The sequence below is a fragment of the Apium graveolens genome, chromosome 2, assembly GCF_009905375.1.
Source record: "Apium graveolens cultivar Ventura chromosome 2, ASM990537v1, whole genome shotgun sequence".
Classification (NCBI taxonomy): Eukaryota; Viridiplantae; Streptophyta; class Magnoliopsida; order Apiales; family Apiaceae; genus Apium; species Apium graveolens.
The window spans coordinates 251822073-251838740 of NC_133648.1; the positions used below are offsets into that span (position 1 = coordinate 251822073).

The 16668-nt window shown below is 33.2% G+C and overlaps 1 long non-coding RNA gene across 2 annotated transcripts; it reads right to left on the reverse strand.

Moving 5' to 3' along the window:
- Nucleotides 1–3054: 3054 nt before the first annotated feature.
- On the reverse strand, nt 3055–6765 carry LOC141706248 (uncharacterized). 2 transcript variants are annotated; one of them, XR_012568722.1, is made up of 5 exons: nt 6401–6765; nt 5756–5825; nt 5603–5682; nt 4110–4201; nt 3055–3286 (listed from the first exon to the last, which is right to left on the reverse strand). It is a non-coding gene; the product is annotated as an uncharacterized LOC141706248 (long non-coding RNA). The 2 variants fall into 2 exon arrangements; XR_012568723.1 differs by having other exon boundaries at nt 5573–5682.
- Nucleotides 6766–16668: the final 9903 nt, after the last annotated feature.

A 16668-nucleotide genomic window follows, 5' to 3' on the forward strand; every position in this document is an offset into this window, starting at 1 on the left:
TGTTAGAAATGGAACCTAAGAAAGTGGATGAGGCACTGGAAGATCCAGATTGGGTTATTGCTATGCAAGAAGAACTCAACCAGTTTGAGAGGCAAAAGGTATGGAAGCTGGTACCCGACCAAATGACAAGTCAGTGATAGGCACTAAATGGGTATTCAAAAACAAGCTAGATGAAGATGACATTGTAATGAGAAACAAAGCCAGACTAGTAGCTAAAGGTTACTCTCAAGAAGAGGGTATAGATTATGATGAAACATATGCACCAGTGGCTAGACTTGAGACAATCAGGATGTTTCTGGCATAAGCAGCACATTCAGAAATCAAAGTTTATCAAATGGACGTGAAAAGTGCATTCCTGAATGGGGAGCTAGAAGAAGAAGTGTATGTGGAACAACCACCAGGTTTTAGAGATACAAATCTGGCTGATTTTGTATACTTTCTATTCTAAGCTCTCTATGGTCTTAAGCAAGCTCCAATGACATGGTATGACACTCCCTCTGAGTTTTTACTTGAAAATAGTTTTACTAGAGGTGTCATAGATAAAACTCTGTTTCATAAAATGCATAAATCTGATATGATATTAGTTCAAGTATATGTTGACGATATTATATTTGGTTCTACTAATGATGATCTTTGCAAGAGATTCTCTAAGTTAATGCAGAGTAAGTACAAGATGAGCATGCTGGGAGAGTTGAACTACTTTCTTGGTTTACAAGTGAGTCAAAGGAAATATGGCATATTTATTTGTCAATCCAAGTATATCAGAAAACTTCTCAAGAAGTATAATCTGGAAGATTTAACTCCAGCAAAGTCTCCCATGCCAAAAGCCTCCAAGCTTGATCAGGACAAAACTGGTAAGAAAGTTGACATCACAAGCTACAGAGGTATGATAGGCTCATTACTTTATCTCACAGCAAGTAGACCAGATATTATGTTTGCAACATGCTTATGTGCTAGATTTTAAGCTAAACCAAAAGAATCTCATCTTATAGCTGTTAAAAGAATATTTAGGTACCTTAAGGGAACTCCAAATCTTGGACTTTGGTACCCTAAAGGTACAAGTTTTGACCAAGTTGGCTATACAGATTCAGATTTTGCAGGTTGTAAGATTGACCGGAAAAGTACATCAGGAAGCTGTCAGTTTCTTGGAAAAAGATTGGTATCCTGGCATAGCAAGAAGCAGCACTCAGTATCCACATCAACTGCTGAAGCTGAATACATAGTTGTTGGGAGCTGTTGTGCTCAAATCTTGTGGATGAGAAACCAACTCCGGGATTATGGTCTGTTAGTATCAAAGATCCCAATATTCTGTGACAATACAAGTGCAATAGCAATCTCAAACAATCCAGTTCAGCACTCAAGAACCAAGCAAATTGATATCAGATATCACTTTATCAGAGAACATGTCACAAATGGCATTGTGGAATTACACTTTGTACCCACAGAGGATCAAATTGCAGACATCTTCACCAAACCACTTGATGAAAACACTTTCTCTAAGTTGGTTAGTGAACTTGGGATTTTAAATCTTTCTAATTAACTTTAGAAGTCAATAACTGCAATTTATCCTGGTTAAATTCACTTATTATTTAATTTCAATATCTTAAGGACATCTGAATTTACATGCCATTAATTATTTCTCGTAATTCAATCATTTATGTGCTTGCATACAATTTATATATATATTTATATGTTTGAGTACATTCATATTGATAAAGCTATTTAATTTAATTTCAGTGGACTTTAAATAATTAATATTTAAAGGGGTTCATTGAAATTAATATTAAAAATATTGCAGCATAATCATTTTTCACAAAAATATAGTGTTATCAATGTAATGATAATATTTGTAGAAGTAGTGAAAAATAATTATGATTTATTATTTTTAACATTCTTTCTAATGATTCAATATTTAAAGGATGTTTAAAATGATTTACAGTAGAACATAGGTTGTTGGGTCGCAATAGGAGTTTTAGACTTAGAATTTTCTAAGTATAACTCTCCTGTGTCGCCACAGAGTCTGTGTCGTCATAGAGAGAAAGCCTTAGAAATTTTCTAAGTACAACTCTCCTGTGTCGCCACAGAGTATGTGTCACCACAGAGAGAAAGCCTTAGAAATTCTCTAAGTACAACTCTCCTATGTCGCCACAGAGAGAAAGCCTTTGAAATTCTCTAAGTACAACTATCCTGTGTCGCCACAGAGTCCGTGTCGCCACAAAAGGATTCCAAGCTGTCGCCACAGGCAGGTGTTGCCACACATCAACTTTGTGAAATTTGGTTTGTGTGTTGCGAGTGTATATACACACACTTCATTTTTTTCATTTATATACACACAACAGCATAAATCGCAGGAGGAAAGAAATTTTTGTTTTGATCAAATCAGTAACAGAACTCTGCCAATTTTTTTAATCTTTATAGATTCTGAAAGCCCATAACCTAACACTACACCATATATGGCCTCTAGCAAAACCCAAAAAAAGTGTAAAACTGGCCAAAAAATGTTACCTAAAGCAAAAAATTGGGCTATGGTTACACTTTTTGAAAATTTTGTGGTGTTGGATTTGCTCATGCTACAATAGGGGTCTATGGTAACAGATTTTGAACCTTTGGTAACATAGCTGAAAATGTAACAATAGACCCCCTATGGTTACACTTTTGGTATCTATGATTACAAAAGACAGGTGTAACCATAATTCTATTATAACACCCATAAAGATCTAGTAACACCAAAAATATGTTGTAATAAACTCTTTTGCAACATCATATTTGCTATTATAACACCGGATGATAAAACAGTTCAATCTTTGGTAACAACTTTATATCCTATTGTAACATTTCTTTTTTAACACTTCTATATTTATTGTAACATTTTTTCATGTTTTTACCAACATAAAAATATCTACTAATTACACTTGTAACACTAAAAACTTAAATATATATTTAACTTAAAATTCAAATCCAAAGTTCAAATACAATACAAAATAAAAAGTTTTAAGTCAACTAAAATAAACAAAGTTTGCAAATTCATCCAAAAACCACAACTTTTGACCACAATTCTAATTAAACAAAAATAACCTCAAGTTTTAACATCAAATTTATCTTCTAACAAGTTCCTGCCTTGCCACAAACAATTCATGTGCTTCCTCTTGTGCTTTCTGCAGCTCCACTGTGAAGGGCTCAACTGATTTGAGGTCAGCTTTCATCCTTGCGATTATGTCCTTAAGACTCCTTGCTTGATTTTTTATTCTATAACTCGCATTTGAGAAGGCAGCATCTGCAGCTCAAACTGTACAGCAACATGTTATTTCCTTTAAATTATAAAAGTCTAGTATATTACTTTTCCTGCTTATTACTTTTCCTTTATATATAGTTATCAACCAAATTTTCTAGAGCTTAGAAAATAAGGTAAATGAACAGACAACCAATATACTGCTCAAATTACAAGTTATTTTGAAAAAAAAAACTTAAAATTCTACACTTGACAGAGACACATAGAGAGGGAGAGATGACCACAAAACCAATATCACAAAGTTTATAAGTGTTTATATATATTATATGCATTTACGTATAAAGCCGCTATCACAAAATTTGTCATGAGTTCTGAGAATAGAAAGATACGTAAAGGAAATTGTGAGCATCAATAATGAGAACATAAATTCGAAAATAACAGACTTATCATTATTTAAAAATCATTATAATTACAAGATACAAAGCTTAAAATCAGCCACTGTGTGCAGCATTTTTAGAATGCTGAAGCATATATAGCTGCAACACATAAGCCTCACACTAGATATCAGAGCTTATAGTGATTGTATAACTAGACTTCGGAATATTTTGATATTACTGAAGCTCAAATGATAAGTATATGTTATGTTGGCAGCTTACAATACAATAACCTTGAACTGATCACTTGGATGTAGTAAACAAAATTTCGAAGCCTATTTGTCAGACAAATTAAACAATAACCTTTATAATAGAGATTAAAAAGGAAAAGAATAGACCTCAGCAGAGTATGATAGTCATCATGTCTAGATATAAATAGTTACTCACTTTCCCTGGTACAAGACACATAAAATAACTTGTTGATTTATATAATATACAATGCTTACCTGACAGTTTTAGACAGACATACGATAAAAAGACCTCCTTCAAATGCAAAACATATTAGTTCCTTGATAGACCCACCAAAATTCATGTTGTTCTGCACTATCAAAACCACGAGAATGTAAGAAACTAACTATAAAAATATAGACTATGACTAATTGTGGAAGTGATTGGAAAAAATGAATTCCTAGATTTATTTACAAAAAATCAAGTAAATGCAAAAAGGCATCGGTGACTTCAATTATCTATGTAGTAAGATTCTGAATGAGCAGATTATGATCATAAGAAAGATTAACACCAACATTAACAACAATAACACCTAATTCAGAAACAAGCTCCCAATTTAGTAACATTATTAAGCCCGAGATTATTAAGCATGACGACCATCTAAATCTGCATATTTTACTTAAATTTGCATATTAAAATATTAATAAATCTGCATACCCTATTTGAATTTTTGTTTTATATCCTGCTCTTCTTATGTCAATTTCACGCTTATGCCGCACCAGATGCACATAGATCAGTCCAGCACTCAAGCTTTACAACTATATAATAATATTTAAATTATATCAAAATAGTAGATTTAACCAAATTACTATAAGAAACATAAATTACATGGGTTTTTTAAATGTTGGCTATTAAATGAGAATTGAAATTGATCATCTTGTGTTTATCAGATAATAAGAAAGACTTAATTGATAGTTTAAAATGAGAAAACATGCATGAAGGTAGGCACTCAAATACGTGTACAAGGTGGTAGTAGGCAATATTATTATCTACACACAAGCAAGACAAAAACAAAACAAAAGCAATTGTTCTTGGATAAGGTGGACTTAAACAGCGGGCTACTAAATAAGGTTTCTTGTATTCAAGCTTCATATGTGAACCAAAGAAATAGAACAGCTAGCAGTGAAGAGTCAAACATGAAGAAAAAACATAAAAAAATTAGAATTATAGAAGCATGTACTACATTATAAGTCAAGGCAAAAATAGATTTTTTTTCATATATACTCTCCCTCTGTTGCAGATGTTCACGCAATGCATTAGCTGAAAAGGATGCAGCTATATTGTCTGTTAGAGAATGATCTAGTAGCAAATAACTATAATTCACCTAGGTACACTTTTACAGAAGGAAATAATGCATAAAGGAACAATCCACTTCACACTTAATCATGTATAATAATGTTTATTGTTACACCTCAAATTGCCGCAATTTATTCAATAAATGTCCTTGAACAATTTAAAGAAGACCGATAAATATGCTTGAACAATTCGATAAATTTAGACTCAGATTTTTAAAAAAAATATAGGTTGAAATTAAATATTAAAATCTTACTATAGGGTAAGGCCCTGGTATTCTAAAATATTCTTCTAAAGCTTTTTCAAACCTTATATTTTAGGACTAATAAAACACAAGATTTGAAAGAATAATATGATGTCTGAGCGAGTTAATAACTTAATATGATACCTAAGTTGGAGTTACTTGCAATAAACTCACCCACTTTCAAGACAATATATTCTTTCAGGAGGGATGGTTATTTCTCCAATCTCTCGCAGTAATGCGTCAGCAAAGCGACTCTAGTAATGCAAAAAAGGGATATAAGCATAAATGTTAAGATTAGGCAAGTGTAGATATAATTACAAAACTCACCTGTTTTGTGGTAATTGTGTAGACTTTTTAGCTTGCAAACTTTAAAGCATCGGATACACCTGGATAAAATCTGCAGGGACTCGATTTATCAGATTATTGGCTGTATTCCTTTCATTTTTAGGTAAACAGACAAGTCACGGTAGTATGCATTAAACTATTTTTTCAACCTTTCAGGCACTATTAAGTATTAAGACTACACTAGACCAGCTCAATATGTTCTGGCATTTCAACATAATCTTTACTACTGTGCCATTAGCGACTTATATGGTAACTATCATAATTTAAAATTTTTGTGCTATTTTAGTCGAAACCTTTAAACACTAGCAGATTAACTATAATAAGCAAAGCTCGTTGTAAATAGTAGTTATTTCCCTGAGTTTATATCGAATTTACCACAGACTCCAAGAGATTTTCAGACTCACAAAAAAAGAGAAAAATGAGTATTTAGATTACAAAACATATATATTTGCTGAGACTGCATATGGGAACAATTCACTCTGACACTTAATCACGTTTACTCATCTTTATTGAAACAACTCAAATCACCATAATTTATTCGATAACTGTCCTTGAACATTTTAGATAAGACCGATGCCAAATTAAGGCTAAAATAAGTAAACTATATATATACGTATATAATCTTACCAATCCTTCGATCACAACCGTAATCCGAGAAGAGATTTATTTTGTAACCACCACTTGCAGGAACAAACGAGCTGCTGTATATATAAATAGTTAACAAACCCAATTCAATTCAATTTAATTTCAATATCATTGTACAAATACGGAGAGAGGGGGGAATGATAGAGAGATAAAGAGAGAGAAAGATATTGAACAAAAGAAATCCCCAAATTACTCCTTATGAAACCCTAATTTACTCCATGTAGAAAGCGACTACTGCAAACCCTAATTACAAGCTTTAAACCCAATTGAGAAGAAAGCTCTGAATCATTTTATTTTAAACCTGATTGAGAAAAGTGTGTGTTGAGAATAGAATATGTTCAAGAGTGTTTGAGAATGAAGCATTTTGTGTTTTATGCTTTGTTTAAAATTGATAGAATAAAATGAGTGGGTTAACATTTTACTTTTTGGCGGCCCAAATTTGGCCAAAATTTTGACCGGCCAAATACCCCGCTTGATTTTTAGTTCTATTGTAACACATTTTTTAATAAAAGATGTAACGCTATATTTTATGTTACAATTGCAATTTGATAATATCTATGGTAACATTTCCTAACCTCTACTGTAACGCCAAAATAAAATGTCACCTCATATTAAATTTTATTGATTTAAGGTAACATTTTTGCTTGTAACACCAAAAAAAGTGTTGGTAAAGGCCATATATGGTGTAGTGTAAGGATCATTTTAAGACCAGGTTCAACAAATTCCACCGGTTATTTGTTGAAATAGACTTGCCCTTGATTTTGTTTGTTTAAGGATTTGTTTGGCTATTTAACCAATTAATTTGATTTTAACCTAATTTCTATTTAAGGCCTTGTTTGGTTAATCTTTTAAAAGGTGTGTTTTAAAAGTGGTCAATTTATTTTATCTCATAATTCGAAGGGCACAATTAAATTTGTTTTAAATCCAAATTTTATTCTCATTTTAATTAAATGGAGAAGAATATTCAGATTCAAAAAATAAATTTTATTTCTATTATTGAACGTGATCCAGTTAAAATGGTACATTTTGAGACTTGGATCCGCTTTTTAAATGAACACTCAATTGTGCGCTTCGTGTTAACTACTAATGTGAAATTGAATGTTGAGCTTCTCAGGCATATGCATACAACAGCTACAAATTCTTCTGATGATGAACAATTAGTTTTTCCTTTGTCATTGGTGATGATATAATCAGAATCCCAGAGGATGATTTAAATTAACATCTTCAGCTACGTCGTGATAATTTTGATGATATTCCAGAAGACCGGGAATTACTCAGCTTTTTCAGAGCAATAGGGAGCATATTGACAGGGAATGACGACCTTCCAAGGCACTTCAACAAAAGTCATCTTCCAAAGGAATGGAATCTGTTCTTCAATATATTATCTCACTGCTTGGCTCCCAAGACTGCTGGATTCCACGGACTAACTATTTTCAATCAAGTTGTTGGGGTTGCTGTCGCAAATAATCTTCGCATCAACTTTGGGCGGTTATTCATGAAGCATATTTGGAGAACCAATCTCAAAGTTAAAACTTTATCTTATATGCAAGGTTTCTTCAGATTGTGCCCAATGGAAAACTGTCAGAAACTCAAAAGGCATCAATTCATAGTGACATCTTGGAAGATCCTCCTATCTTGTCTCCACTGACAGTGACTAAATTGCACAAGAAAGGGAACTATTCAAATATAGACGTTTCTTTCCTAACAGACCACATGATAGATGTTTTTGGCACTATTAATGCTCAATATGAAGAAGAAGAAGCTGAAGATGAACCTCAAGCTGAACATGAACCACAAGAAAACATTGCTCATGAACCTGAAGAAAATGTGAATGCAGAAGCAGATCAACCTCAACCTGAAGTATGGTGATCAAGCAGAGGCTGAAGTTGAACCAGAGCAAGAAGCTGAACCTGAAAATTCTTCACAACCTCAACCTGAAGCTGCTAGTCCACCTCCTCAAGCTGCTGAGTCTACTCACTCTAATACATCTGTCTACAGACCAGCTTTCTCAGGTATGGGCACTTCTGCTATGAGTAATACTTTTGAAGTATGCTCTGATTTCATTAGTATAGATCAATTACATCTTGACCCACATCACACACAACTACTTATTGAAGAAGTAGATAGGAGAGGGAGTGAATTTGGCATACCACAAGTTCATAACCACCCTCTAGAGCCCAAATCAAACACCTTCAACTCTCCTAGCTCAAATCCTGGAGTATAAGGACCCCATGCATATAGAGGGAGAAACTGCACTAGATGCAGCAAATAAGGAAAGTACTTTGAGAGAACCCACAGCTCTGTCTCCTTTGAAGCAAAGAAGTGAATTTCCTGAGACAACTGTAAACCTCCAAGTATCTTCTCAAAAGGAATCTCTGGCTAAAAAGAAAACTAAACAGTTACTAGATCTATCTTTTCAACAAGGTAGCTCTATTGAAATTCGCCCGTCGGCCACGACATCCTGTAATGAGTCAAACACACTATCCAATATCCAAGCTCTTGAATCATTAAATAAGTCGATTAGACACTACTAGAAAAAGTAGAATAGACATCACCTCTTAGACATTAGTTGCTTTTTTGACCGATGTAAAAGGTGTTTTCTACATCGGTTTTTGGCAACCAATGTCTTTTGTTATTATAAACATCAGTTTTTTAGCCCAACCGATGTTATATATCTGTTTTAAAAAAATTAATCAACGCGCCTTCCCCGTTTCCCCCCCTTAACCAAATTATTCATTCCCTCCAAGTATTTTCCCCCTTGTTTTTTGACTTAGTAAAATTTTCCCCCTTTTTTCACCCACATCTTCCCCCTCTTCTTTATTAAAAAAATGAAAATTAAAATCAAAAACTAAAAATAAAAATAAACAAAAACAAAAACAAAAACAAAAACAAAAAACGTATTCATCAGTTCATCATTTCATCACTCTCTCATCTCTCATTTCATCACTCTCTCATCTCTCATTTTATCCCTCTCTCAGCTCTCATTTCACCTTCCTGTGTAGATTTCACCTTGCTGCTCTCATCAAGGTTGCTCTCATTTCCCTCATTGCTCTCGTAGATTTGTGGGTTTCATTGCATTAAGTCGAAGTCAGAGTTGAAGTTCAACTCGAAGTTTAAGGTTGGAGTTCAAATCGAAGATTGAAGCTAAGTTGGAGGTAAAAGCTTGAATTAGGTAAGTTTTAAACCCTAATTTCAGAATTGGGGGTTTCAATTTGAAACCCTAATTTTTTTAATTTTTAATTAGTTTAAGCTTGAACTATCTGCATCTGCTTGTTTGAGTTGCTTGTTACATATTCTATAGTATGGAAATTAGTTGTTTGTCATATAACAAACCCTAATTTGCTTATGCTTGTGTCTTAATTTATTTTATTTTGTTTAAATGATAGGATTTTTGTTGCTCTTTTCTCTGTTTTCTCTAGGAAATGCATGTTATTTTCAGTTAAATAATGTAAACATTATTTTATAGTAAGGGGATGATAGACGGAATTCTCTTTTTTTCTGTATATGTTGTTACAGCATATATTTTACATATAAAATGACAGGAAGATGGTTCTGTGTAGAATTTATAGTATAATATAAACATCTTTCATCTATTGATAGTATAATGTAAACATTAAAATGCATGCCCTGTCTTGTACTACCAAATCGATACAAGCAGATTACTGAAAAGGATAATGACATTACCTTTTCAGTAATAAAAATTAACTTTGATTTTTGATTTCATACTTGGAATAAAAAATTTTATAAAAGAACACTTCCCTAACACATACATATGGTGCTTATAAAGAAAATAATTACCTGGTAGAGAAGAAGGGTCACCTGGGAGGAGTTAGAAAAGCAGAAGTGGTTGTTTTGGGAATGTAATCTTTGAGCGAGTACTTATTAAACCCACTAAAAGTTTTGATTCTTGTTTGAGAAATGATAGTTAGCATGTGAATAGAGTTTTCCTGGCCTATGGAAGCTAATTCTTTATGAGCATCGGCGTCGAGTGGTGGTTGATTCTGCTCATTACAAATTATATTAATTTGCTATGTTTATTGTCTAGTGTCGTGCTCAGCTTTGTTCTGTGTTTATTTTCATCATTTTAATCAATCAGTGTCGTGTTCTGCTTTGCCGGTAATTATATATAGTAATACATATATATTACTAATTGTACGTTGCTTTTTTTGAAATATTTGATATGAAAATTAGGTAGGAAATAGGTTATCCTACGAATATAGAGAAAGATTGGATTTCAAAAGAGAGGGATTCATTGGAATATGAAGTCAGGGTTGAAAAGTTTTTGATTTACGCCAAAGAAAATTGTAAAAAACCTAAAAAAATACCTTGCCCCTGCTGTAAATGTGTTAATTTCAAGAAATTTAGTAATAAGGGGTCATCTCTACTAGAATGGTTTTAGTCTTGGGTATATTGATTGGATTTGGCACAGATCCAAGACTGGTAGGTCGTCTGTTGGTAGCACAGTGCCCCCTCATGAAGAGGAGCAGAATGCAGATGCATTTAAATCAGCCTTTGAAACTGCATCAGAAGCTGTTGCTGCATCGGAAGCGGCGGCTGCTGATGCTTCACAAGCTGTTGTGGTTTGTGTAGGAGCATATCATAATCCGGGGGTAAATTAGGGGGTGATGACTACGATAAAGACTCGCATGATTTTAAGAGGTTTGTGGCCGATGCTCAACAACCTTTATTTGAGGGCAGCGACTGCACAAAATTAGATTCGGTGTTAAAATTACATAATTGGAAAGCAAGATTCGGTGTGAGTGATAGCGCATTTAGCGATCTTCTCTCTACAGTTGCCTCATTCCTACCTCAGGATAATGCATTACCTGTTAACGCATATGAAGCAAAGAAGACTATTTCGAATTTAGGCCTCGAGTATACAAAATTACACTCGTGTCCCAATGAATGTGTTCTATACAAGGGTGTAAATGAGACTGCTTCGGAGTGTCCAAAGTGCAAGCTATCTCGCTGGAAGGTGGGTAAGGATGGTAGAGAAAGGTATAAAATCCCGGAAAAAGTTATGTGGTACTTTCCGATCATCCCAAGATTTAAATGGATGTTCAAATCTTCTTCGACAACTGAGTTGTTGACATGGCATTCCAACCAAAGAATTCATGATGGCCAGATGCGCCACCCTGCCGACTCTCCTTCTTGGCGGAATATCGATTACAGGTGGCCTGCCTTCGGAAGTTAGCCAAATCTTCGACTAGCTTTGTCGGCTGATGGTATTAACCCACATAATAAGAATCCCAAAGTTAAAAACCTTATTGTGAGTATTTATTCGATTTTTTAATTTTTCATTTTTGTAAAATATGGAATTATGATTAGTCTTCGATGTCACTAATTGTCAACAGTTTATTGGAATGTATAGGGATGCCCTAAACAACCAGGTGGCACAGAATGTGAATATGTGGTCATGCGATATATGAAAGATTTAATTGAGGACCAGGAGATGAAGCTGCTAGATAAGGTACATTTTTTACTTTTCTTAATTCTATGAATATTACTTTTCAGTTGGTTGAGGAATGACATAGGTTTATTTGTATTCCAGTGGGCCTCCAAGAGTCGCAAGTCTTATACAGATGAGGACCTTGACGTCGTTCGCCATGAGATGCTTGATTATATCCAATCCATCATGTAGCTGTTGGCGACTCTAGCTTGGCAACTGGTACCTATATTATAATATGAAAAATACCTTTATTTTGGTTGCATGTATTCGGATTGTAACTAGTAATTAGAAAAGATTATGGATGAATGTCTAGTAGTTCATGTTTGGTGGTTTAGATTTGAAACTATGTAGCTAGTATGTTGGGATGATAATTTGGATGTTTGGAGATTGGGATGTTAATTTGGATGGTTGGAGATTGGAATGATAGTTTGGTAAATATTGGAGCTGAATTTGGTTGTTAAATGGCAATTGCTTGGTTTTCTAGCAATTTTTTGGCATCTGTGTTTCTGATTTTTGCATGGATAAAACAGGTGATCAGACATCATTTTATACAAACCAACTGATTTTAAAATAAAGCCATTTATCATCGTTTTTTGACATAAAACTGATGTTAATGTAATACTATAAACATTTGCTACAAAATTAAAAAAAATGATGTCTATCAAAGCTTGATACATCAGTTCTAGTTGACCATTGACATCAGTAAAAACCGATGTTAAAGACTATAGCAAAAAAATCTTGAAACAAAAAACTGATGATATTAAGCATTATAGACATCAGTTTGTCACAAATAGACATCAGTTACCAATGAAGAACCGATGTCAAAGGTACTATTAACATCGGTTGTTTGATGAAAACTGTTGTTACTGGTACTACTAACATCAGTTTATTGGTTAAATTGAAATATTTTGCTTAGCTCACATATACTTAAATTGATAAAAATATCATATTATGATGATATATGAAGATTATATATGCATGAGAATTTTAGTATCAAGGTACAGAAATCGGTTTTAAACAAAGAACTGATGTTATATGTTATTTTTAACATCAGTTTAAAATCGATGTTAAATGGGGGGGGGGTCTTTAACATCACCCAAGAAGACATTGGATTTTTGCATTCATAGACATCGGCTTTTAGCCGATGTCTATTGACGTTTTTCTAGTAGTTAGAAGAGTTATATTTGGTGAGGAAGTATTGACGGAAACAGGGCATACAACCATTTTACGGTTGGAATATCCTGTTAAAGGTCCTTCAATGGATCAACTACCTTCACAGGTGTTAGGAGAGAGTGCTGTAACCGCTGCCAAACCTAGCACAACACTTACCTCCCCAGGACTAATAAACTTGGATACATCTGCGGATAGTGGATCCGACATAGGCGTGGATCGGCAACCCATTGGCGATGAACTAGATTTAACTAGTGAGCCTAAGGGGAATGTATCTTCACAGATACAAGGGGAAGCTGGGGATCAGATGTAACGTCTGAGAAATTTACATCTGTATTATATCATATTTATAATAAATTATGTGTGTTAATGTGTCATTTATGTGTAATTAACTGTCAAACCCTAATTGTTATGTGTTACGTGCATTATGTGTTGTCCCGGTATTTTTAAGATATTTTTCAGATATTTTATTTTTCATTTATAGCTTGCATTTCAAAAGTTTTACAACCCGAATCATGATTTTAAAGCAGGTATTTCAAATAAAACAATGGGCCTTATTTTTCATCAAATGGTTTTTACCATTGCATTATTCTGAACATCTAGGTATTTTATTAATTTTCTCGTTTTGCGAAAAATAAATTTTCCGGTCCCCATTGTGTGTTAAAAACCCCCACAAAAATCACATTTTTATTTTTATAAAATTATAGGACTTTTATTTATACCATTTCTTTGTATTTTTGCATTATTCACAATTTTTGGGAAATTTTGGCATATATATTGTATATATAAAATATTTATAAATTTAATTTTAATACTCAAAAATTATAAAATTAGGGGCCTATAAATTTTAAAAAATGTAGAATTAGGGCCTTAATTTTAATTAGGATTATTAATTTCACTACTATAAATAGCCTAGTTTTTATTTAATTATTAATAATTAAGTAATTAAAAATCAGAAAATTCCAAAATTCTCTGCAAATCGGGTCGGAAGAACAGGGTCGGGTCGAGAATTAAACCGGTGATTTCGAGCAGATTACAGCATCAAATTAAGTAATTTCAGTACCCAAATCGAAGGTTTTGATCTGTTCTTTCTGTTTCTAGCATCAATTTCATGTTTTAATGCCTTGTTTTTGATTTTTGATTTTTAGGGTTTATGTTCGAATTAGGACTTTTTGATTCTAGGGTTATTATGATGTTTTGATGATTGATATAGCTTCCTGATGTTATTTTCAATCGACTCATGGTGTTTAATTGAACAAACGATGCCTGCATAGTGATTCACGATTATTAGGGTTTATGTTTAATTTTCAAATTATAGCTTCGTGATTTTGGTGAATATTTGGTTCCTGAATTGTTAGGGCTTTAATTGTATGTATTCTTAGCTTTGATTTGCACTATAAAACGTTAAGTTTCATGTATAATTAAGAAATTCGAAGTTTGGCAGGAGTTTTAAGTCGGTTTGATCGGAGAATGATATCCAGGAATGATTCTGATGATTGAACGGTGTGGTTGTGTTGTGGAAGTGATTTGGAATGGTTTGGACTCAAAAACCGTACCAAACGATGTTGTTTTGGCCTGATTTTTGGTTGGCCGGAATCCTGGTCGCTGGCCGGATTCTGGGTAATTTGGATTCTGGGTAATTTCCGGTCATGTTATTCATGACCCGGAACCCAACCCGTTTGACCCGGACAGAAAACCCGGTTTTGATCCTAAATTGTCAGAGTTTATTTTCTGACAAGTGTTCCTGTAATTTTGTTTTATTTTATTTTTATTAATTTTAAAAATCAGTTTTATTTATTTTATAAATTGATTAATTAATTATTTAATTAATTGATTTATATTATAAATAATTCTGAAATATTTTCTAAAAATCAGATTTAATTATTTTCTTAATTATTTTCTTAATTATTTATTAATTATTTATTATTTAAAAATGATTAATTATTTTGGTGATTAATCAAATAATTTTCAATAAATCATAATAAATTCATTTTAATTCCAAAAATTATAGAAAAATCATTTTTAGTTTTGATTTTTCTTAAACAATTATTTAAAAATTATTTTAGGATTTAAAAATTAGTAATAATTATTTATATTGAATAATAAATTGATTTATTTGTGTTGAATTGATATTAATTAGACCGTTAGTCCGATTCGAGCGAAACAAAAGCCCTTTTACTCCGAAAAATTAATTATTTTCATTAAAAATAATATTAAAGCCTAATTTCTTCTAGAAATTAGTTGACTTTGTTATTTGTTTGATTATTAGTCGAATTGCGTGCCGAAACGAGTCCAAAAAATTCCAAAAAATAGGAAACGAGTCAGATAATGATTAGTTGAGCGATCACCGAGTCGATTTTGATTTTAAAAACTATTTTAACTATAAAAATGATTCTGTGCTTATGTGCTTATGTGTATTATGTGGTTAATCGAGTCTTACTTGTTAATATATAATATACGAGTCAGACATAAGCGCATGGGTAGACAATAGGAACGATGTGAAGTCGGTTCAAGACGCAATTGAAGTATGAAATGACTAAACCAGTCTATTTCTCTAACAGAAGCTAAGCCAGCAAGGCAGGTTGAGTCGGTGATAGACGCAGGTGACATATTTGCAGTGAGCCGCGTAGAAGGCAAGTTTTTCCCCTATTCTAATTTCAGAATAGTGACATTTCTTCAGATTCTTGTCACGTTTGCACTCTTTTGATTCTTGTTCGTAAACACTGATACACACTTGTTATTCTCTTGTTCATATTTCATTTCGATTCTTGATTTCTCCTTTTTCCTTGAATTCCTTATTCATATTCCATTTATTACTCACTTATATTGATATATTCTGGTGATTAGAATATATTAAAGCATACTGATTGTTCTGGTTGCTATGTTATGGAATGGATAGTGATATTTTGGGGATTAAGTTTTACTTGATCCTAAGGACCGGAATATGCCCGGTGCCTTGAGATGGGCCGTAGAGCCTGGGTACCCGATTGGATCTATATAGGGAGATATATACCTGCATTATATCCTGGCTGATCAGCAGGATATAGATGCAAACTTGTGTCCAGTTTAGTTCATTTATACTCGCCAGTAATGGCCTTCTTTCCATTCTCGCGAGGTTATATCTTTGCAGATATACCCAGGTTACCGAATCATTTATACTGCTTTAACATTGTTTATATTTTACGGACTTGTTAAGCAATTTTTGGCTCACCCCTTTTTGTTGTTATTCACCTTATTATTTTCAGTTAAGAAGGAATACGAAACCCATCAGGACTCGAGTGGTAAAGAAGCGGGTCAAGCCTCGGGATCCTCTCATACCCAAGGTGTTGATCCCAAACCAGGAAGAAAGCTTTGAGTTGCCCGAATAGGTGGAGTGTTGATAGTTAACGAGTGTGTTTGAATAAAAGATGAAATTAGTTTAAAACTGGTTAGACAATGGTTCGTAATAAAGAGAGATTGTAAGATTTTAAATTTGGGTTTGTAATAAAGTAGTTAGTGGTTCTTGTTTTCAAACTTCAACCTAAAAAGATCTTGGTTAGTGTTAAAGGGGTTTAGATTCATTTCTTTATTATTTGTTAATCAGATTTTATAGGTTTGGTGATTAGCTAGTAACCCCCAGATTTATACCCCG